The sequence below is a fragment of the Rhipicephalus microplus genome, chromosome 7 (assembly GCF_043290135.1).
Source record: "Rhipicephalus microplus isolate Deutch F79 chromosome 7, USDA_Rmic, whole genome shotgun sequence".
Lineage (NCBI taxonomy): Eukaryota > Metazoa > Arthropoda > Arachnida > Ixodida > Ixodidae > Rhipicephalus > Rhipicephalus microplus.
This window is the reverse complement of record NC_134706.1, coordinates 134544402-134567095: the sequence shown is the minus strand read 5'-3', so window position 1 is coordinate 134567095 and position 22694 is coordinate 134544402. Positions and strand designations below refer to the sequence as shown.

Genomic DNA, 22694 nt, shown 5'->3' with positions numbered 1-22694 from the left:
TGGCACACAGCAACACACTGCAATAAACAAAAAAAATAGATGTAAAAGCGAAGAACAACTAATCCCATACAAGCACTTTCCTCGCTCTTTCAGACTCAAGGTGCACAACTTTCTGTGGTGCAAAGTTTTCGATTCCACTACCTAAAAACAAACCATTCACAATGTTGATAATGCACAAAAAAAAGAAGATCACTGAGAGCCCACCCTTACATTTTGTAAGTGCACACGTAGTGTCCTTTTGAGGATAGTTTCCTCAGAATGTCCTAAACATGAAATAGCACATTAAAAAGAGCTGCAATAAAAGCATAGTCACCGTTTTCTCTAGGGCACTCAGGCGTGGAGCTGTTGGCGGAGACGTCTCCTGGAGGGTCTGGTGAAACTTGTTCAGTGCCTCTGACAGTGCTGTCGGAACAATCTTGCGAGCGGCCGGCGGAAGTCTCTATATCAATCCACTCTGGTGTTGAAGTGAACATACAACTTACCGGTCGCACAAGTTCCTTTTGTGACAGCTGAACGACTGGTTAAGATTTTCTCCGGCAAGACGAAGTCAGCAGAAGTTCTTTCACCAGCTACAAGGGAGCTGCCACCTGCAGAGGTTTGGTCAACAGTCAATTTGGGTAAAAAAAAGAAATCGCGACACTGAACGCACCCTGCTCATCGGGGCACCTCAATGTGTAGGAGCCGCTTTTTGAAGCCTCTACCGCAGGTCCTGAAGAAATGAAATTACGACAATGTGTCAGTAAGAGGCTTAAAATAACCCAAACTGAAGCTCATCCGCACCTTGCAGTGCAGCTTCTGCAGCCATGTCACAGTCACTACTTTAAGCGACGCTCAGAGAACCTGCATATATGTGCAGTTGGTACAAGTTACAAAGCATGTAGCATGGGGAAACTTAAACAGCTCTTTCAAAAGCATAAATTGGTCGAACGTGGAAGAAAAGAGAAGGCACCAACTAGGAAACAAGTAATTTGTGATTTTTGGAATTATCAGCAGTGCCAGCTTTCACTGATGAAAGGTATACGTACATGTGCCCTCAGGCTTGAACATAACGTGCAATAGCCCTTTAAAGTCTTTCAAAACAAGTTGCGCAAGTAAAGAGCATCAAAAAACGACAGAAATATGTAAAGCTGCTGTTAGGAAGGTAATAGCCCACAATTCACAAAATTTAGGACTTTCCAAGTGTTACTTCTATAGTGAGGTTTCTCCATCGGCTACAAAGATTTTCGCGGTTAACCGTCGCCACTGATTCAATACAAGTGGCTGCTATTGCACATATTTGAGTTTCAGTCAATCACTTACATGGTGCAGCTGGTTGCACACTGGGAACAGCCATTCTTGTAAGCCTTGTGTGCCCAGGGTCCATGAATTTTTGAGCAGTAAAATGGTCGCTACAAACCCTGTACGTTGCGTACAATAGGCTGGCCGGCTTACTAAGGAGATCATCGCATCCAGCATACTGCATCCATGCTTTCATCCTGCATTGGCAATCATCCTGCATTGGCAACAAGCCCATGCATGACTGACAGCGGGAAGCTTTCGTCGCTTTCGTCAACGTCGGCTGCGTCGGCGTTTTCGTGCGTGAGATAACAGGTGAGGCACGTTTTCAAGCGAAGCTTGTTGAATGACATGTTGTTGGGCCTGTTGGGTCATTTTTTCAGAAAACGGTTACACCTGCGCGAATAAGACACCATGCAACAATCATAGAAAGATGCACACACACACACACGTTGCGCTTCGTGTGTGCGAGTTTGTTTCTTACGTGGCGTCTCATTCACGCAGTTGTAACCTTTTTCTGAAGCTTGTAAGGACGGGGAGGTTCGCTAAAAAGAAAGTTTGCGGCTCTATGCGGCAGCTAGACGGGAACAATGTGCAACGTATGCAGTATAGCAAAGGCGGCATGGCGTCAAGCCGAGGCGACGCGTGCTGCGTCTGCCACGGAGGCAAGCGTCTGTGCTCTGAGCGTAGCTGGGCAGCTAGGTCATAGGCTCGGTGCAAAATAGTGAGAAGCATTCGCTGGGCCTCGCATGCTTCACGACGCGTTTCCCGAAGGCTCGGAACACGAATAATTCTTGGTGTGCCGCAGGCAAATCTGGACTAGCCAAGTGGCCATCATCTTCGTTTCTTCGCTAGCCTTGTGCGACTAGTGCAAGCTGCCCACAAATTGTTTTGACGTTTTCAATATAATTTTGCCGCACAAATTTCAACTACGATTTTTCTTCCCAATTTACTGCTGATACTGCGTACGCACGAAGGTGTTCTAAAGTTCCCAGGCTGCGATACCTTTGCATTACAAGGGATAGCGGCCTGGAAACTTCTGAAGATCTTTGAACGTGGTCTTGACGTCTATCTTTGTAAGTCAGAGTTTTATGGGTCAGAGATGTATCACTGGTTTGTATTGTGCATCGATCAGCTACTCATTCAAAGGGGTTTGCTGTACACTTATGAAGTGCACATATCTTTTTCGTAATTTGACAGCGAAGCATCCACTTACAAAGATTTTTAGACCGCGCTGATGCCATACCGTCCGGCGGTCCAAGATACGGCAGGTACTGCTGTGTATCGTGGTGCTTCAACAATGGCAGAACCCACAAGTAGCCTGGGACGATTTTCTTCCGCATACCACGGGACGGTAGGTGTGTTAAAGCTTTTGTATGGCTTGCATGTCTTTAGGCTTACTGTTCGTACTTGCTCAGAGAGGGCAACGATAAAAAATCACTATTCAAGCACTTCCCCTTTCAGCTGATAGTTCATTGCCAATGCAGGATGAAAGCATGGATGCAGTATGCTGGATGCGATGATCTCCTTAGTAAGCCGGCCAACCTATTGTACGCAACGTACAGGGTTTGTAGCGACCATTTTACTGCTCAAAGTTTAATAGACCCTGGGCACACAAGGCTTACAAGAATGGCTGTTCCCAGTGTGCAACCAGCTGCACCATGTAAGTGATTGACTGAAACTCAAATATGTGCAATAGCAGCCACTTGTATTGAATCAGTGGCGACGGTTAACCGCGAAGATCTTTGTAGCCGATGGAGAAACCTCACTATAGAAGTAACACTTGGAAAGTCCTAAATTTTGTGAATTGTGGGCTATTACCTTCCTAACAGCAGCTTTACATTTCTGTCGTTTTTTGATGCTCTTGACTTGCGCAACTTGTTTTGAAAGACTTTAAAGGGCTATTGCACGTTATGTTCAAGCCTGAGGGCACATGTACGTATACCTTTCATCAGTGAAAGCTGGCACTGCTGATAATTCCGAAAATCACAAATTACTTGTTTCCTACCGAAAATCACAAATTACTTGTTTCCTAGTTGGTGCCTTCTCTTTTCTTCCACGTTCGACCAATTTATGCGTTTGAAAGAGCTGTTTAAGTTTCCCCATGCTACAAGCTTTGTAACTTGTACCAACTGCACATATATGCAGGTTCTCTGAGCGTCGCTTCAAGTAGTGACTGTGACATGGCTGCAGAAGCTGCACTGCAAGGTGCGGATGAGCTTCAGTTTGTGTTATTTTAAGCCTCTTACTGACACATTGTCGTAATTTCATTTCTTCAGGACCTGCGGTAGAGGCATCAAAAAGCGGCTCCTACACATTGAGGTGCCCCGATGAGCAGGGTGCGTTCAGTGTCGCGATTTCTTTTTTTTAACCCAAATTGACTGTTAACCAAACCTCTGCAGGTGGCAGCTTCCTTGTAGCGTGTGAAGGAACTTCTGCTGACTTCGTCTTGCCGGAGAAAACCTTAACCAGTCGTTCAGCTGTCACAAAAGGAACTTGTGTGACCGGTAAGTTGTATGTTCACTTCAACACCAGAGTGCATTGATTTAGAGACTTCCGCCGGCCGCTCGCAAGATTGTTCCGACAGCACTGTCCGAGGCACTGAACAAGTTTCACAAGACCTTCCAGAAGACGTCTCTGCCAACAGCTCCACGCCTAAGTGCCCTAGAGAAAATGGTGACTATGCTTTTATTGCAGCTGTTTTTAATGTGCTATTTTATGTTTAGGACATTCTGAGGAAACTATCCTCAAAAGGACACTACGTGTGCACTTACAAAATGTAAGGGTGGGCTCTCAGTGATTTTCATTTTTTTGTGCATTTTCAACATTGCGAATGGTGTGTTTTTAGGTAGTGGAATCGAAAACTTTGCACCACAGAAAGTTGTGCACCTTGGGTCTGAAAGAGCGAGGAAAGTGCTCGTATGGGATTAGTTGTTATTCGCTTTTACATCTATTTTTTGTTTATTGCAGTGCGTTGCTGTGTGCCAGCGACAAGGACTCCATCAAAGAAGTACAAGCAAACCATTAAACATCTGCAAGCCGAACTAGCAGCACAGCGGAAAACTATCAAAAGACTGCGGAGACAGCCTCACCAAGCACCGTCATCGACTTAAAGGCCCTTGGAGTTATCCGACCGCACGTCGCCGAGGAGGTTTTTAAACTTCTTTCTGCACAAGTTCACTTGAGGCCCAAACGCAAGGGCAAGCGGTTTCCCGTGTGGCTCTAGCGATGTGTGCGTTGTCTGTGTTCTCTCTGTATTTGTTACAATATTCGTTACAATTTATTTGTAAGGCGAGATGCATTTGTTGTCTATCTTTGTCATATTGTGCTTTTTATATTCTCAGACTCCACCTTGGCTTTGAATAAAACATTGCGGATACTTTGTCTCTTTGACTGATATATACAATCATCACTTGTTCCAAAAGAAAAACACAAGCGTGATGAATAAAACCGTAGTGAATTATCATTACCTGCATCTCTTTTTATTAAAACTTAATAAAAATAAAAATTTCGTCACGACCAATTAGCACGAACCACTGAACAAAACAAAACAGGGAATCGATAAATTAAAACAACCTACAAAAACTATCCATTTGGGCGATGAAAAGTGGTCTGAAATCATGAACTTTCGTCATAGCCAAACGTCGGTTACGCAAAGTAATTCGAAATTTGCGCCATTGAAACCGAAACAGGAAGCGCACGCCACTTGCTCTCACCAACCACCAGGTGTGCTAGGGTCGATTGGGCCGCTGGGGTCTACGGGAGTGTCCACTCTTAACCTTTTTTTTATTTCTCTATGTCTAGGATTTCAAGGCGACTGTAGATAAAGTGAGTGTGTGTTGGGTAACCGTGGTGTGCGGTTGTTGTTCTTTTCTTCGGTGTTTCGCGCCAACCGGCGTGTTCGGGCTGGTCGGGGTCCCCGCCGGCCGCGTACGTCTCCGTCGGCCGTCTTCTTCTTCTGCTTCGTCGGGACCAGCCGGCCTCCATCACAGCAATGGCGACGAGGACCTGTAAGAACCCATTTCGTTCTCCGTGTTCGTCTTTTTCTTGCTTCTAATAGACCTACCCTGCTAACCCTAGACGCTCTTTGTTCCCAGCAAAGTGGCTACTGCGTGCTGCGTCCCTTCATTCCTTCTTCATTCAGCTACGCCACCTCTGCCTTCGTCTTCAAACAGTGTACTGGCGACATTTTCTTCTCGTCAGCACCTATCCATTCTTCTTGCTTGAAATGGCGTCTCCTATTCCACCTCCCCTATTTCTTCATTCGCCCGGAGACCCGCCACTTCCGTGGGCGGACTGGAAATTGGTGTTTCAGGCCTACGCAGACGCGGCCGGGGAGGACGCCAGCAAGCCCGAGCGTCGCAAGGCCCTGCTGCTCAACGCGTTGGGCCCTGCCGGGTTGAAGCTCTTCTATACATTGGAAGCCACCAACGCGTCGCCGACGCCAGCGTCGGGTGATGCCTTCAAGAATGCTGCTGCTCTTTTCGATGAGCATTTTATAGATGTCTCGTGCGTTTATCTCGCACGCGTAAAATTCTAAGAAAGACGACAATTGCCTGGCGAGCCAGTCACCGAGTTCATTACTTCTCTTCGAACGCTCGCCGCGTCGTGCGGCTTCGGCGCCCTCGAGGAGGATATGATCCGTCATCAGCTTTTCACCGGGGTAGCCTCGCAAAACGTCCGCTGCCGCATGCTTCAAAAGGGCTCCTCGATTTCATTATCCGAAGCCCTCTCGATTGCGCGAGAGGACGAGCTTATTCGCTCCCAGTTGGAGCAATTCGCTCCGCATTCAGTGCAGCAACTTTCTGCCGCGGCGGGCCAAGGCGGCGGCTCTTCGTTTCATGGGACGCGTCAACATGGCGGCTCTTAAGCCCAAACTCCATAAGCGCGAAAATGCACGCGACAGCGACGAGCGACGCGACGTAGATCGGCGTCGCGCGATCAGTCGCTAGCGCAGGCAAACCTCATTCACGCGACGGCTTCGGCGAGCGAATTCCACTGTTGCTGGCATGAGGCCGTCAACTCGCACCAAGAAAACCGCGTAGCGAGCGGTTTCCAATTTAAAAATAAGATATATTGTTGTGTAATGGAACGGAAAGTGTTTATTATTGCCTTGCAGCATTTTTTATATGCGCATGCGTAATAAACATTGCGTTATTTCTTGTTGCGCATACGTGACTCGGGCAGGGTCACGTGCACCTATGTAGTCTTCGTCTTTTCCGGTTTTTCGCCATTGGCTGCTTGAGCCCAGCACTTCCGGGCGATGAGCGACGGTTTCCAAATCTGGAGAACCGAGCGATCGCGCGAAAACGAGCACGCGACACGTCGCGCGAACGCCCTGTTTCGTCGCTCATAGCGTCGCTCGTCGCTGTCGCGTGCATTTTCGCGCGTATGGAGTTTGGGCTTTAATCTTCGTCTCAGCGCGGCGGCCAACATGGACGCCTGCCTGTACAGTCCTTCCGTGGCGGCCAACATGGCGGCCTCTCTGCGTCGCGGGGGCGAGGAAGCCAGCAATATGGCGACCCCATTCCGCCAAATTCTGGTTTTCAGGAACAGCAGCGAGCTCCTAGCTCGCGTTCGCAATTTTCTTCTCCAAGCGAAACCGCGCATTGGTTTCGTTGTGGATCGGCTCGGAATTAGGCCAATTTTGCGCAGTGTCCCGCGAGAAACCACACTTGTCTTGCGTGCGGAAAAATCGGACATTTTCAGTCCGTATGCAATTCCCGTCCAGCAAATCTTCCTGAACCAGTTTCTTCGTCCGCTCCTTCGAGCACTGCACAGACCAATACGGTCACTGTTTTAAATGTGGATGGCCTCCACACTACGTTCAAGCCCAGCATCGTAGCTTCAATGGGCCATGTGCCCTTGTCATTTCTCATGGACACTGGTGCCTCAGTCTCTTTAATCAGTGCCGCTGACTTTCATAGTCATTTTTCTAACATTCGGCTTTTGCCTTCACGCGTCGTTTTACAAACATACTCCAAAGAAACGATTGATAATTTAGGTCATTTTACAGCTCAGGTCTCCTATCGCAGTCGCACTGCTTCAATTAATTTTTATGTAAGGGCCAATGACAGCTCGCTTTTGGGACGTGATGCCATCAGGGCTTTGTCCATCAACATCGTCGGTGCGTCTATGACTTGTGCTCAAGTCGACATCCAAGATGATCTTCCGGCCAACGCGCCTTCTGAATTCCACCACCTGTTCACCCGTGAACTGGGTTGTGTGCGCGGTTTTGTGCATAAAGTGATGCGTCGACAAAGTGTGTGCCCTGTGCGTGCCAAGCTGCGCCACATTCCTCTTCTTCTACGTGAGCAAGTCTCTGCGGAACTGTCACGACTTCAAGCCAGCGGAATCATCGAGCCTGTCTCTGCTTCCGACTGGGTTTCTCCACTGGTCGTCGTCAAAAAAAAAGATGAATGCTTTCGACTATGCGTCGACTTACGAGAACCGAACAAGGCGATTGTCGTAGACGGTTTTCCACTTCCTCACATTGAAGAACTGCTTCATCAGCTCTCCGGAGCGGTATGTTTCTCCAAGCTGGACCTCGCGTCCGCTTATCACAAAGTTGAACTTTCTGAGTGCAGTAGAGACTTAATCACATTTGTATCGCACAAAGGCTTGTTTAGGTTTCGCCGCGTGTGTTTCGGGCTTGCATATGCCCCTGCAGTGTTTCAGAAAATGATGTCAATTATTCTTAAGGGTTGTAATGGCGCCCTTTGTTACTTAGATGACATTTTGGTGTGGGGACGTACTCACGAAAAGCATGATGCTAACTGGCATACTGTTCTTAACCGCATCAGTGAGTGTGGTATGAAACTTAATAACAAGTGCATTTTTCTGTGAATGAGTTACAATTTCTAGGGCATAATATCAGTTCCCACGGCTTGACACCCGTTGAATCTAAAGTTCAGGCCATTGTCAATGCCCCACGGCCTACTGATGCCAAAACCTTGCAATCTTTTTTAGGCCTTGTTGGTTATTATGCCAAGTTTGTTCCTCACTATGCTGATGTTGTTGAACCACTGCGTACTCTACTTTGACAAGCACAGCCCTTTAACTGGTCAGCTGAAGCTGAGCAGAGCTTCATTCGAGGAAAGTCAATACTGGCCTCGAAGCCAGCCGTTAGTATTTTCAATGAGAAGCTTCCCATCGTAATCACGACGGATGCGTCTGATGTTGGACTGGGAGCAGTGTTTCAACAACTCAGAGGTGATCAGCAGCTAATCACTATCGCTTTTGCATCTCGTACATTGACCCCTGCTGAACGCAGATATTCAGTAGGAGAGCGTGAAGCTCTCGCGTGTCTTTTTGCCTGTGAGAAATGGCAAGTTTACTTGCGGGGCCGGCACTTCACATTACGTACAGATCACCAAGCACTAGTTGCTCTTCTTTCTGCAGGATCCGAAGGCCTCCGCCCTATTCGCATTTCCCGTTGGTGTGCCAAACTCATGTATTATAATTTCAGTGTTCAATATTGTAAAGGTTCTAATAACATGGTTGCTGATGCACTTTCGCGCCTTCCTCTTCAAATACCGATTACTGAAGAGCGGGATGAGGAAGTTGTTTCATTAGTTACTTCCTGCATTACTAAAGCTGAGCTTCAGGCAGCTACAGCTGCAGATTCCACTTTGTCTCAAGTTCTCAAATATTTACGTGAAGGATGGCCTTCCAAATGTGCTCTTGCTTCTGAATTCTTGCCTTACTTCGCAGTCCGACAGGAACTGTCTTGTGTTGAGGACTTGCTTTTCCGCGATGAACGCGTGATTCCCCCTGCTTCTTTCCGTAATAAGCTAATACAGCTTGCCCATGAGGCCCATCCAGGCATTGTCCGCACCAAACAGAATCTCCGAGACAAGTGCATGCTGTTTAGAACTGCCATATATGTCAGGCAGCTGACAAGTCTGCCAAACCTGCATTTTCTGCGTTGCAGCCAGTCCAGTGGCCTGATCGGCCTTGGCAGAAACTCGGCATGGACATCATCGGTCCTTTGCATAATGTTCCGCAAAATGCCCGGTTCATTGTTTCTCTCATCGACTACCATCCCAAATGACCAGAGCTTTGTTTCACACATACGGTTAACTTCTGAGGTCATCATTGAGTTTCTGTCTTCAATCTTCAGCCGGGAAGGTTTTCCTGATGCCATAGTTACGGACAATGGTCCACAGTTTCAGTCCAAACAATTCGAGGCTTTTCTTTCACAACGAGGAATTCAGCACTTGAGGTCATCAGTTTTCTATCCCCAATCAAATGGGCAAATCGAGCGCTTTAATCGCGTTCTGAAGGAACATATCCAGATCGCCCAATCAGAGCACCGTCCCCTCAAGCAAGTCGTGACTGACGGTTTAGCTTCGTACAGTTTCACACTACAAGGCACCACTGGAGTGTTTCCTGCTCAACTTTTCCACGGTAGGCAACCGCGAGTTGCTCTCGACATAGTCTCTTTGCCTCGTAACATAGCAGTGTCTTCTCCTGATCAAATCCGCACCAGGGTCTTTTCTCATCAACAAGCAATGAAAAAGTATGTCGACACCCGTCGAGGTCCAAAGCAGTCCAAAGTTCGCACTGGTGATATAGTCAAGGTTCGTGTGCCAGGCAAGCGTCCCAAGTATCGGGGTCCTTACAAAGTTTTGGGCCAGGTTAGCCCCACTTCGTTTCGCTGAAGTGATGGTAACATCTGGAATGCTTCGCGCCTTGTTATTGTTCATGCGGATTCACCTTCAACACCTAAAAGTCTTCCCCATCATGTTCCGTCCGCGCCTTTTAACTATTCATCAGATTATTACATGTGGCCTCCATGTACAGGCATTTCTTCTTCAAGGGGGGAGGAGTTACCAGTCGGTGTCGCTGGTTCAAGTACACCAAGTCTTAGGTTTCACTTCGAATCTTCAAATACGGCTGAGACCGTTGAACCGGACTCCAGTCCGCAAAATTCTTCCGAAGCTCATGCTGCGAGCTCTGATGAGACCGCGAATTTTGACGCTCGTTCAGAGCCTTCACAATCTTCTTCTGCTCTTGCACCTGATTCTACACCCAAAAGGGCCCGCCCTTAGCGGAAGCGGCAGAAGCCGCGTCGGTTCGAAGACTACGTGATGTAGAACTACAAATCTATATTGTACTGAGTTGTATACAATTTTTAGTGCGTTTTGAGCTTTTCCAATGTACATATTTTCAGTGCATTTTCAGGACTCGTAGTGTGTGAGTTCGGTGTGCCGTGCCCTGAATTTTCATGTGTTCTAATGTACATACCTTGTAAAATACGTTGGTATCGATCATGTGTAAATATAAACAGTGTATAGGTGTACTTCTTTCGAGGCGGGGATGATTGTTGTGTTCTAGGCTTTCGGTTTCGGTTTCGGAATGACATGTGAGGATGCCAGGGGGCGCCGCTCTGGCATCTAGGATTTCAAGGCGACTGTAAATAAAGTGAGTGTGTGTTGGGTAACCGTGGAGTGCGGTTGTTGTTCTTTTCTTCGGCGTTTCGCGCCAACCGGCGTGTTCGGGCTGGTTGGGGTCCCCGCCGGCCGCGTGCGTCTCCGTCGGCCGTCTTCTTCTGCTTCGTCGGAACCAGCCGGCCCCCAACACAGCATTATACAAGCTGTTTTCATCCAACCTTTCTTCACAAATGATATAAAGATGACTAACCCATTACTACTTGAATTACTAGCCATACTGTACAGGTTGCCATCAATTTAATCACTGCAACACCCAACATTGAAACCACACTAATTCTATAATTTCACCTGTGACGGCAATGTTAGTACAGTCAGGATTAGGCTGGCAATCCTGGCACTGCATGAGAGCCTCTTTCAATGTTGCCTATAGCAGCTAGACATAGAGAAAGAAGAAGACAGGAGAGGACACTCCGCGAAACCTGGCCTCAGGAAGTGCGTCACGATTACGTAATCAACTAGTGCTCTCATCAAACGTCAGAGGGCGCAAGCGCACAAAAAAAAACTGTTATAATCAATGCAACAGAATTGTTTTCACAAAATAATAACTCTACGCCCAAACTAGGTATGTTCTTTATGCATAAAAACAATTTATTCAACACACCTTACGCGATTATTTTTCTTCAGCCGTACTGTCATAAACACCATCCACCCAGCGACAGGCCCATGCATGACTGACTTTGTTTTGTTTTGTTTCCCTGGGAGGTTGGCTCATACCCACTTAGGGGGATTGGCCAAGAAAGTGTAGTGCAGTTTATCTATAATCATTTTAACTATGTGTAATGAATTGGTATTATAATAAGACTAATGTAAAAATAAAAACAACATAAAAAGAGCAAACGGAAAAAAAAATCAAGTTGAGCAATTTTGAGATTTGAGGTGTTATGTTTACCACTTAGCTGCGTTTACTTCACTCTGCCCTTGGGAGTAATAAATAATTTTTTTTTATGTTTTTGATTGAAGATCACAAAGGTATACGCTTGGTTGCCTGAATATAATCGCAAACGGCATTGAAAGCATCCCTGTGGCAATGTCCCAAAGCTGAGGCGCCAAAGCTTAGCGCCGTTTCCGCCGTCAATGTAAGACCTATTTTCCGAAATGGCATAACTAGTAACCTTTTTCTAAGTATTTCGTAGCGGCGACAATACAAAAAATAATGATCTAGTGATTCCATTTCTCCGCAGAATGCGCAGAGGGGTGATGTTGTCTGACCAGCTCTGTGTAGATATAGGTTTAGGGGGGGGACACGACATCGAAATTTAGTGATTAGGACTTCGATCTTTCTGGACTGACTCCAGTGGGGTTGCCATGGAAACATGAGGTGGTTATAGTCTGTCCATGTAATTACTTTTTCTATCGTATCAGTGGAGATTGCCGATTTTCGATATCTTATAGCCGTGATATATTCTACATCTGGCAGTATGGGCAAAACTGGCCCATCAAGTGCGGCTCGAGCTAAGGAATCGGCCAATTCATTTAATCTTAATCCACAGTGACCCGGAACCCATAGTAATCTCAGGAGTCTCAACTGCGGCGGTACTAATGTTTTGAATGTGCTTAGAATTCGAGAGTTCTCTGAAGCTGTCAGAGCTGCACAAACTGAAAGAGAATCCGTCATTATTACTGCATTGTTTTGATTTGATGGAAGTTTTCGAAGAGCTAAAATAATCGCCAAGAGCTCCGCTTCAAAAACTGGAGTAAAATCAGGCAGTCTCACTGAAAAGGACCAGTCAAGCAAATCAGAGGCAATGCCTACACCTGCCTTTTGATTATTTACGGAAGCATCTGTGGCTATTATATTTTTAGTTTTTGCATGCTCTAAGTAATCTAATAATATGCTATTTAAAAATTTGAGGGATTGTAATTTGGCGTTTTGCGGGAATATATCATCATACTCAATAATAACATGACAATTCGAGTCATTAGTCTCAATTACATTTCTAATGTTCACATTTATACTTTGTAGATTTTTTTGTACAAACATTATCTGAGGTGTGTGAAACCGTGGCCAATGAGCAAGGAAGAAGGAGTCTGGGTTTGCGATAAAAGCATATTGAGATCTTCTTGCCGGTAAGCTATAAAATTTTAAAAATGCTTGTACGGTCAAAATTCGAAATCGACAAAGTAGTGTAGGCAGGCGCGCTTCCTGGTACAGTACGTTGATAGCAACAAATCTAGGGAGTCCCAGACACATTCGCAGTGCTTCTCGCTCCAAGACAACTAGAGGTTTCGTTTTATAAGCAGGGCCACCCGAGAATAATATGCAGCCGAATTCCATGATGGGGCGCATGTACATCTTGTACAACGTTATAAAGGTGTGCCTCCGTAACCCATATTTCCGGTTACTTAGCTTGTGTAGTAAGCCTGAAGCCCGCTGTGCTTTGGTAGTTATATACTCTATGTGTGGACTCCAGTTAAGTTTGTCATTATAAATGATTCCCAAATATTTTATAGAGTCTACTTGCTGGATGGGTTCCTGTTTATATAGAATTGAAATTGAAAATGGTTCTGCAAGCGGAAACGCCATGAGCGCGCTTTTGTTGACATTTAACGATAACGAAATCGACTGCAACCAAATTTCCAACATGTTAATATATCTTTGCAATTTAAGTTGTAATGAGTAAATACCACAGTCAGCAGCAAAGAGTGCGATGTCATCAGCATAAATGTAGACAGTAACTTCTTGATCTGTTGGAATTGTGCTCATTAAAGCATTAAATAATACTGGAGATAAGACTGCTCCTTGGGGAACTCCGCGCGTTTGTTTAAATCTAGATGAGGAACATCCATCCTTGACGCAGTAGAATTCTCTTGATTTTAAGAATTCTGCCACCCACTCCTGACAGCGAGAAGCTTTCGTCGCTTTCGTCAACGTCGGCTGCGTCGGCGTTTTCAAGCGTGAGATAACAGGTGAGGCACGTTTTCAAGCGAAGCTTGTTGAAGGACGTGTTGTTGGTCTTGTTCGGTCATTTTTTTTCAGAAAACGGTTACACCTGTGCGAATAAGACACCATGCAACAAACATAGAAAGATGCACACACACACGTTGCGCTTCGTGTGTGCGAGTTTGTTTCTTACGTGGCGTCTCATTCACGCAGTTGTAACCTTTTTCTGAAGCTTGTAAGGACTGGGAGGTTCGCTAAAAAAAAATTTGTGGCTCTATGCGGCGGCTAGACGGGAACATTGTGCAACGTATGCAGTATAGTATAGGCGGCACGGTGTCAAGCCGAGGCGACGCGTGCTGCGTCTGCCACGGACGCGAGCATCTGTACCTTTCATCAGTGAAAGCTGGCACTGTTGATGATTCCAAAAATCACAAATTACTTGTTTCCTTGTTGGTGCCTTCTCTTTTCTTCCACGTTCTACCAATTTATGCGTTTGAAAGAGTTGTTTAAGTTTCCCCATGCTACAAGCTTTGTAACTTGTACCAACTGCACATATATGCAGATTTTCTGAGCGTCGCTTCAAATAGTGACTGTGACATGACTGCAGAAGCTGCACTGCAAGGTGCGGATGAGCTTCAGTTTGTGTTATTTTAAGCCTCTTACTGACACATTGTCGTAATTTCATTTCTTCAGGACCTGCGGTAGAGGCTTCAAAAAGCGGCTCCCACACATTGAGGTGTCCCGATGAACAGGGTGCGTTCAGTGTCGCGATTTCTTTTTTTTTACCCAAATTTACTGTTGACCAAATTTCTGCAGGTGGCAGCTCCCTTGTAGCTGGTGAAAGAATTTCTGCTGACTTCGTCTTGCCGGAGAAAACCTTAACCAGTCGTTCAGCTGTCACAAAAAGAACTTGTGTGACCGGTAAGTTGCATGTTCACTTCAACACCAGAGTGGATTGATATTGAGACTTCCGCAGGCCGCTCGCAAGATTGTTCCGGCAGCACTGTCCGAGGCACTGAACAAGCTTCACAAGACCCTCCAGAAGATGTCTCCGCCAACAGCTCCACGTCTGAGTGCCCTAGAGAAAATGGTGACTATGCTTTTATTGCAGCTGTTTTTAATGTGCTATTTTATGTTTAGGACATTCTGAGGAAACTATCCTCAAAAGGACACTACGTGGGCACTTACAAAATGTAAGGGTGGGCTCTCAGTGATTTTCATTCTTTTTGTGCATTGTCAACATTGTGAATGGTTTGTTTTTAGGTAGTGGAATCGAAAACTTTGCACCACAGAAAGTTGTGCACCTTGTGTCTGAAAGAGCGAGGAAAGTGCTCGTATGGGATTAGTTGTTTTTCGCTTTTACATCCATTTTTTGTTTATTGCAGTGCGTTCCTGTGTGCCAGCGACAATGTCTCCATCAATGAAGTACAAGCAAACCATTAAACATCTGCAAGCCAAAGTAGCAGCACAGCGGAAAACTATCAAAAGACTTCGGAGACAGCCTCACCAAACTAACCACTCATTCGTTGCATACATTGTTTTGGTTACCCGCTATGAGGAGTAGGGACACTGTGTAGTCGCTAGAAGTGATTTGCATAACCTCAAAAAGAATGTTGGGTATCCTGTCTGTATTTTCGTAGCAAATGCGGGCGAACTGTACACTTTACTGTGGGTCGCTTGGTCACTGTGTATGCTTTATCTCTCCAGCTCAAATATGTTGATAACAAAACCTCTCGTGGAAATGTCTTCGAGCGGGTAAGGAACACAGTATGAAGTGGGCACGGTTCGCGTTATCATGCTTTTCGTATTTTAGCTTCTCATCAACCTCCTCACCTCACCCATCAAAGTTTTCAAAAGAATACCCAAACTTGTAGCGTTTGATGGGGCTGCGGATGCTGCCATTTTATTTTTATATAGCTTGTGAGTGATAACGTACGATGTAAAGCCTTTGTGAAAAATAATGAGCCAAAGTGGTTTCCTTCTGCTATTTATTAGCCCTGTAATACCGCTCTCGTAACACCAATTAAGGTCCACAATTCTGGATAAGTGATGACTACAATCTATTTTAGCTCGCAATCGTCACAACAACACCCAGACGCAAATCACTTGGGATCTTAAGTTTTTGATGATAAGGAGAGCCACAAGACCTGCCAGTGTTGTATCATAAAGTTTGTCTTTCACGTAGTGAGCAAGCTGCAAAGCCCTACCTTTCTGAGGACAAGCAGGCATCAAGTCTGCTTTTTTTCATTTTGGGCTAGCTGTTCTTAAGCACAGCCAGCACACTGCAGCTTTGCCTTTCTGCTATATTGTGTCGTGTGGTTTCCGTGCGCTCTTTTTTTCTATGCATTATTTCGGTTAACCCCAGGCGTGATTCGTGGCTTCATTGCTGTGTATATGTCACTTCTTCCTTCTTCATCGGCATTCTGCGCTGTGTTTTTGCCATAGATCCTTACTTACCCACTGGCCTGGTGTGTCATACTTCGCCAGCTTCTCGGCTTCTGCCAACTCTAGCGATGTGTGCGTTGTCTGTGTTCTCTCTGTATTTGTTACAATTTATTTGTAAGGCGAGATGCATTTGTTGTCTACCTTTGTCATATTGTGCTTTTTATATTCTCAGACTCTACCTTGCCTTTGAATAAAACATTGCGGATTCTCTGTGTCTTTGACTGATATATGAATTGATCACTTGTTCTAAAAGAAAAACACAAGCGCGATGAATAAAAACGTAGTGAATTATCATTACCTGCATCTCTTTTTATTATAACTTAATCGAAATAAAAATAAAAAATAAAAATAAAAATTCAAAATTTGCGCCAGTGAAACCGAAACAGGAAGCGCACGCCACTTGCTCTCACCAACCACCAGGTGTGCTAGGGTCGATTGGGCCGCTGGGGTCTACGGGAGTGTCCACTCTTCACCTTTCTTTATTTCTCTATGAGCTAGATTTCAAAAGCACTACAATTTTCTCGAAAAACTCACATGATCTACGAAGTCTTCACGTCTCGCTATTGAAGTGGCCAGGGCATGGTTGGAAGTGCTGCGATCATATGTCTGACTAAGGAGCTGAAGTGCTTGCTTCATGTGTGATGCCTGTATTGCGTTGATTTGCTTGCATCGGATCATTGCATTCATTGTGCACGATGACCTAAACTGATACGACACATGCACCTTAATCTCTCATCACATCGACAGATTAAGAGATGCCCTTCTTGGCTACTTAGTTCATAACTGAAGTTCAACAGTGGCCGGACAAAAACATGTGGGTCTAAAGGATTTTAAACTTCTAGGTATCAGTTTTGTCACTTTATCTATCTCGGCTAGTGATAAGGTAGCCCATGGCTTACTATAAAAGCTTGTTTAGACTTTCGTCTAACTCAGTTTATTACGAAGCCAATAAAAATTGTAGGTTCTGATTTTGGTGAGATAAACCTTGAAATTTCTTTTTCTGAGAGCCTTTTAGCTGTATGTTCTCCCCAAATTATTGAACAAAATTAGACGCCGCTCAAAACTACCCGAACTCATGATATGACACATACCTATTACAAAAGTACGGTGTAGTAAATATGCATTTTTGCCTCAAAGAGCCAATAAAAAGAAGAAACAAAAATGTCTGTGTAGGTCTACACTGTACCCTATTAATCCTTGGGAATTCAACAGCAAGTGATATGGATTACAGAAACATGCTCAAAGCCTCAAGCCGTCAGTTGAGGTGCTGTCCAGTATGATCATCATCATCAGCCTGACTACGTCCACTGCAGGACAAAGGCCTCTCCCATGTTCCGCCAGTTAACTCGATCCTGTGCTTGCTGCTGCCACTTTACACCCACAAACTTCTTAATCTCATCTGCCCACCTAACCTTCTGTCTCCCCCTAACCCACTTGCCTTCTCTAGGAATCCAGTGAGTTACCCTTAATCACCAGCGGTTATCCTGTCTACGCGTTAAATGCCCGGCCCATGTCCATTTTCTCTTCTTGATTTCAACTATGATAGCCTTCACCCCCGTTTGTTTCCTAATCCACTCTGCTCTCTTCTCGTCTCTTAAGGTTACACCTACCATTTTTCTTTCCATTGCTCGCTGCGTTATCTTCAATTTAACAAGAACCCTCTTTGTAAGTCTCCAGGTTTCTGCTCCATAGCTATGTAGCGGCGAGGAGGAGAGACGTGAGATGACGTCGAAGGCGGCTGATGGGGCCGTGCCGATCTCGCCACTTTATTGCAGGCCTGAAGCGGAGCCACGTCGGCTACCAGCGTCCGCCACGCCAGGCGTGTCAGCTCGTTCTCAATCTCGCGCAGCTCGAGCTCGCATCGGCTGCACGAGAGGCGCGGCGCAGTGATCAAGAAAATGATGGCGATGATGATGGCACTACAGGGCTCCCCCCCTAGCGCTTTGCGTGATTTGAAAACATATGAAAAAGAAAGAGACTATATACATGAACGAAAATCCGCAAGGTGTCCGTTTAGGAAGTCCAGTTTGTGAACGTTTATGGGCCATCCGTAAGCAGTGTGTCTCCGGTGGGCGACTCTGGGAGAAGCGCAAGGGACGAAGAAGGAAGTGCCGGGTCGCTGTGTTCATAGACACGTCCATCCCACAATTACGCGGCGGGACCATTCGAATGCGCACCCGCCGTTTCGAGTAGACGCGGCTGACAAACGTGCCCACAGCTGGAACTGTGGACAGGCGCTGAAGAGCTCGCGCCGGCAATGTGGGCGAAATAGTGTGAATGGTCGGAACGCACCCATGATGACCGAGCACTGAAGTTTCACAGCCACAGCGGGGTCTCCGACAGCGCACAGGGTGCCGAGCCTGCTGTCGACAAGGAGCAACGTCGCGGTCGTGCTGGTGCGGACGTCTCTGTCGATGAAACACCGGCCTCCGCGTAGCACTGCGACCGGCATGCCGGGGCGTGTGGCCGAGTCGACGGATGCGGAAACGCCGTGCATTGCGGCTAGTCATGTGCACGGCAAGTGGTTGGCCCTTGCGTCGGGAAAACCTCGTAGGTGTTTGCGCCGTCTTGAAGGCCAAAGCTGCAACGCACGGCTGCATAGCAGGACGCTTGAAAAGGGGACGTTGTGTTTTACGGCGAACGCGATGATTTCTTCTGTGCGCTGTCAAGTGTGGTAGACAGGCAGTAGGATTGGGCGTCGTCGCTCGTGTCACCAACGAGCCCGCGTTGCGGACACACGTCTGGTAGTTGCCGTCCAGCGTCAAAGGCTCCGAGGGATGGTTGTTGAGCCCAGAAGTCGTGGCCTGGGGGTTGAATGGCGTGCCCGTGCTCGTCGCGGCAGCCTGGTGGTTGTCCGCCTGCATGGGTGGTACAAAACGTGCGGTATGTCCGGCAGCATCCCGGAAGTTCGGTCGTAGCATGTCACGGGCAGGAACTTCAGCTGCGGGAGACGTTGAGGTAGGTGATAGTGGCTGCTTGCAAGACGTACGGCGCGTTAAGGCCGGTTGAGAGTCATCTTCGGACACCGTCGACGGCGATGCCTCCGCGATTGGGGGGCGAATAGCAGGCACGACGATGTCCGTAGTTGCGGCAGGCTCCAAGGCGTGCGGCGAGGTTGCCGTCGTGAAGACTGCACGGCCCCATCGGCCGCCTTCGACGTCATCTCACGTCTCTCCTCCTCGCCGCTACATTGCAGGCCTGAAGCGGAGCCACGTCGGCTACCAGCGTCCGCCACGCCAGGCGTGTCAGCTCGTTCTCAATTTCGCGCAGCTCGAGCTCGCATCGGCTGCACGAGAGGCGCGGCGCAGTGATCAAGAAAATGATGGCGATGATGATGGCACTACAGCTAAGTACCGGCAAGATACAGCTGTTATATACCTTCCTCTTGAGGGATAGTGGCAATCTACATGTCATAATTTGAGAGTGCTTGCCAAATGTGCTCCACCCCATTCTTATTCTTCTAGTTACTTCAATCTCTTGGTTCGGCTCCGTGGTTATTACCTGCAGTAAGTAGACATAGTCTTTTACTAAAAACTCGCACTCAGCTTGACGACTAAACTCATCGCCGCAGAACTGCCCGCTTTTCGCTCCTCCACAAACTCTATCATCACCCATACCTTCATCGCATTTTCGAAGCACCAACAGTCATCTTTCCACGCACAGACCATATCTTTAAGATAAAACGTATAACTTGACGCTCAGCTCATTACGCACGCAAGGAGAGCAGAAAGACCCACCTTTCTGCTCTCCTTGTCTAATTCTTTATTCATGAGTTGGAATTAGTCCCCTGAGTTACTCAGCAATGAAATTCCATCGGCGAAGCGCAGGTTACTAAGGTATTCTCTATTAACTCTTATCCCTGACTGTTCCCATTCTAGGCGTCTGAAAACCTCCTGTAAGCACGTGGTAAATAGCATTGGGGAGATTTTATCCCGCTGCCGTACACCCTTCTGGATTGGTATTCTGTTGGTTTCTTTATGAAGCAGTATGGTAGCAGTTGGCCCTCTGTAGATGTATTCCAGGATGTTTGTATATGCTTCATCGACGCCCTGAGTCCTCAGTGTCTGCATGACTGATGATATTTCTACTGAATAAATCGCCTTCTCGTAATCTATGAAAGGTATGAATAGTGGTTGGTTATATTCTGAGCATTTCTCTATTATTTGATTGATAGTAAGAATGTGGTCAATTGTTGAGTAGCCTGTTCAAAATTCGGCTTGTTTCTTTGGTTGACCGAATTCTAATGTTTTATTAACTCTGTTAGCAAGTATCTTTGTAAATAACTTGTATACTACGGAGAGCAACCTGGTTCGGCCTGTAATTCTTTTAGTCCTTGTCATCTCCTTTCTTATGTATTAAGACGATGTTAGCATTCTTCCAAGACTCTGGTATCCTTCCCGTCAGGAGACACCTCGTAAATAAGGTGGCTAGTTTTTCTAACACTATTTGTTGTCCATCTTTCAGCAGATCTGATGTTACCTGATCCTCACCAGCAGCTTTGCCTCTTTGCATGCTCTCCAAAGCTTTTCTGACTCCTTCTATCATTACTGGTGGGGTGTCATCTGGGTTACTGCAAGTGCTTATAGTATTAAGGTCGTGGTTGTCCTGGCTACTGTACAGATCTCTGTAAAACTCCTCCGTTATTTTAACTATCCAATCCATATTGGTAGTTATTTTGCCTTCTTTGTCCCTTAGTGCATATATCCAATTTTTCAATATTCCAAGTTTCCTCTTCACTGTTTTGACGCTTCCTCCATTTTTCAAAACATGTTCGATTCCCTCCATGTTATACCTTCTTACATCGAATACCTTACGCCTATTAATCAACTTCGAAAGTTCTGCCAGTTCTATTTTGTCTGTTGTACTTGAGACTTTCATGCTTTGACGCTCTTTAATGAGGTTATTTGTCTCCTGGGACAGCTTGGCAGTGTCCTGTCTAAGTACCGTACCTCCAACTTCCACTGCACACTCCATAATGATACTCTTCAGATTATTATTCATTGCGTCAACGCTAAGGCTGGTTTCCTCGATAAGAGCCGAGCACCTGTTCCGAAGGGAGACTCTCAATTCCTCTACTTTCCCTCACAGTGCTAGCTAATTGATTGGCTTCTTGCGTATCAGTTTCTGTCGTTCCTTCTTCAAGTCTAGGTGAAATTGAGACCGTACCATTCTATGGTCACTGCATCACACCCTGCCAACCACTTCCACATCCTGCACGATGCCTGGGTGTGCACTCATTATAAAGTCTATTCCGTTCTTACTTTCCCCATTAAGGCTCCTCCATGTCCACTTACGGTTTCCTCGTTTTCGGTAGAAGGTATTCAAAATCCGTAAATTATTGCGTTCTGCAAATTCTACTAGTAGCTCTCCTTTGGCATTTCTAGTACCAATACCATAATCTCCTACTGCCTGGTCTCTACCCTGCCTTTTCCCTATCTTTGCATTAAAGTCTACCATCAGTATAATATAGTGTGTTTTTACCTTACTCATTGCTGATTCCACGTCCGTCTTCATAGAAGCTTTCAACTGATGCGTCATCGTGGCTGGATGTAGGCGCGTAAAGTTGTATCACCTTCATCTTGTATCTCTTATTGAGTTTAATTACGATACCTACCACCCTTTCATTAATGCTATAGTATTCCTATATGTTGCCAGCTATGTTTCTGTGAATTAGGAACCCCCCTCCCAGTTCTCTTCTGTCAGCCAAGCCTCGATAGCAAAGGACGTGCCCATTCTATAGCACCGTATAGGCCTCATCTGTACTCCTAACCTCCCTGAGTTTTATTATATCCCATTTAACACCCTCTAGCTCCTCGATTAGTACAGCTAGGCTCCCCTCACTAGATAAGGTTCTAGTGTTAAACGTTGCCAAGTTCAGGTTCCAATGGCGGCCTGTAGTCCAGAGATTCTTAGCCCCCTCTGCTGCATTGCAGATCTGAGCGCCACCGTGGTTAGTTGCTTCGCAGCTGCTGGGGACTGAGGGCCGTGAGTTATTTGACGTATGCATGTGGGAGGTGGTGGCCAGATACTGCACCAGGGTGGCCAATCTATCTCTGGTAAGAACCCCCCCCCCCCCCCCCCCCCGCCCTTAACTCGGGTCCGTGGTGTCGCTACACACCAAACGCCTGCTTACGCAGACGCCCCTGCGTGTCCACTGTGCTATGTAATAAACCCTGGAGATTTTGGAATGTAATATAAGCCACATTTATATCCTGATCCATCTGAACATTGACTAGCTGAACGGCGTCTATTCTGCCTATCTTATTATAAAAGCGTTCTCATCTGTTTTCACTCTTGAAATGGTTACTCCTTTTCGAATATTTAGTTTATTTCATGATTTCTCTATTCTATGCAATAAATTTGTAGTAATCAGTAAAGACGGTATTTTTTCTTTATTTACAAACAATAAAATGCTGCAAGTATAGATCTCCTTGTTTTTAGCCACGATATATTAAAAATATATTTGGGAGTATTTTTGAAGCCTTTACTGCACTTTTTTATTGATCATTATCTTTTTGCTGCATTCCTCATGACTGGTGTGAAGCCATGTTATGCAATGTTCTAATCAGGCACGTGTCCTGATTCTCTAAACTACAGACCCATTCCTTTCACTTACACCTTTTCCAAGCTCCTCGAAG

At 46.1% G+C, this 22694-nt stretch overlaps 1 long non-coding RNA gene across 1 annotated transcript; it reads left to right on the top strand.

The window, feature by feature from the left end:
* Positions 1-14039: 14039 nt before the first annotated feature.
* Positions 14040-15160, top strand: LOC142767082 (uncharacterized). The gene is made up of 4 exons (XR_012884744.1): positions 14040-14364; positions 14428-14532; positions 14588-14701; positions 14997-15160. It is a non-coding gene; the product is annotated as an uncharacterized LOC142767082 (long non-coding RNA).
* The last annotated feature ends 7534 nt before the right edge of the window (positions 15161-22694 follow it).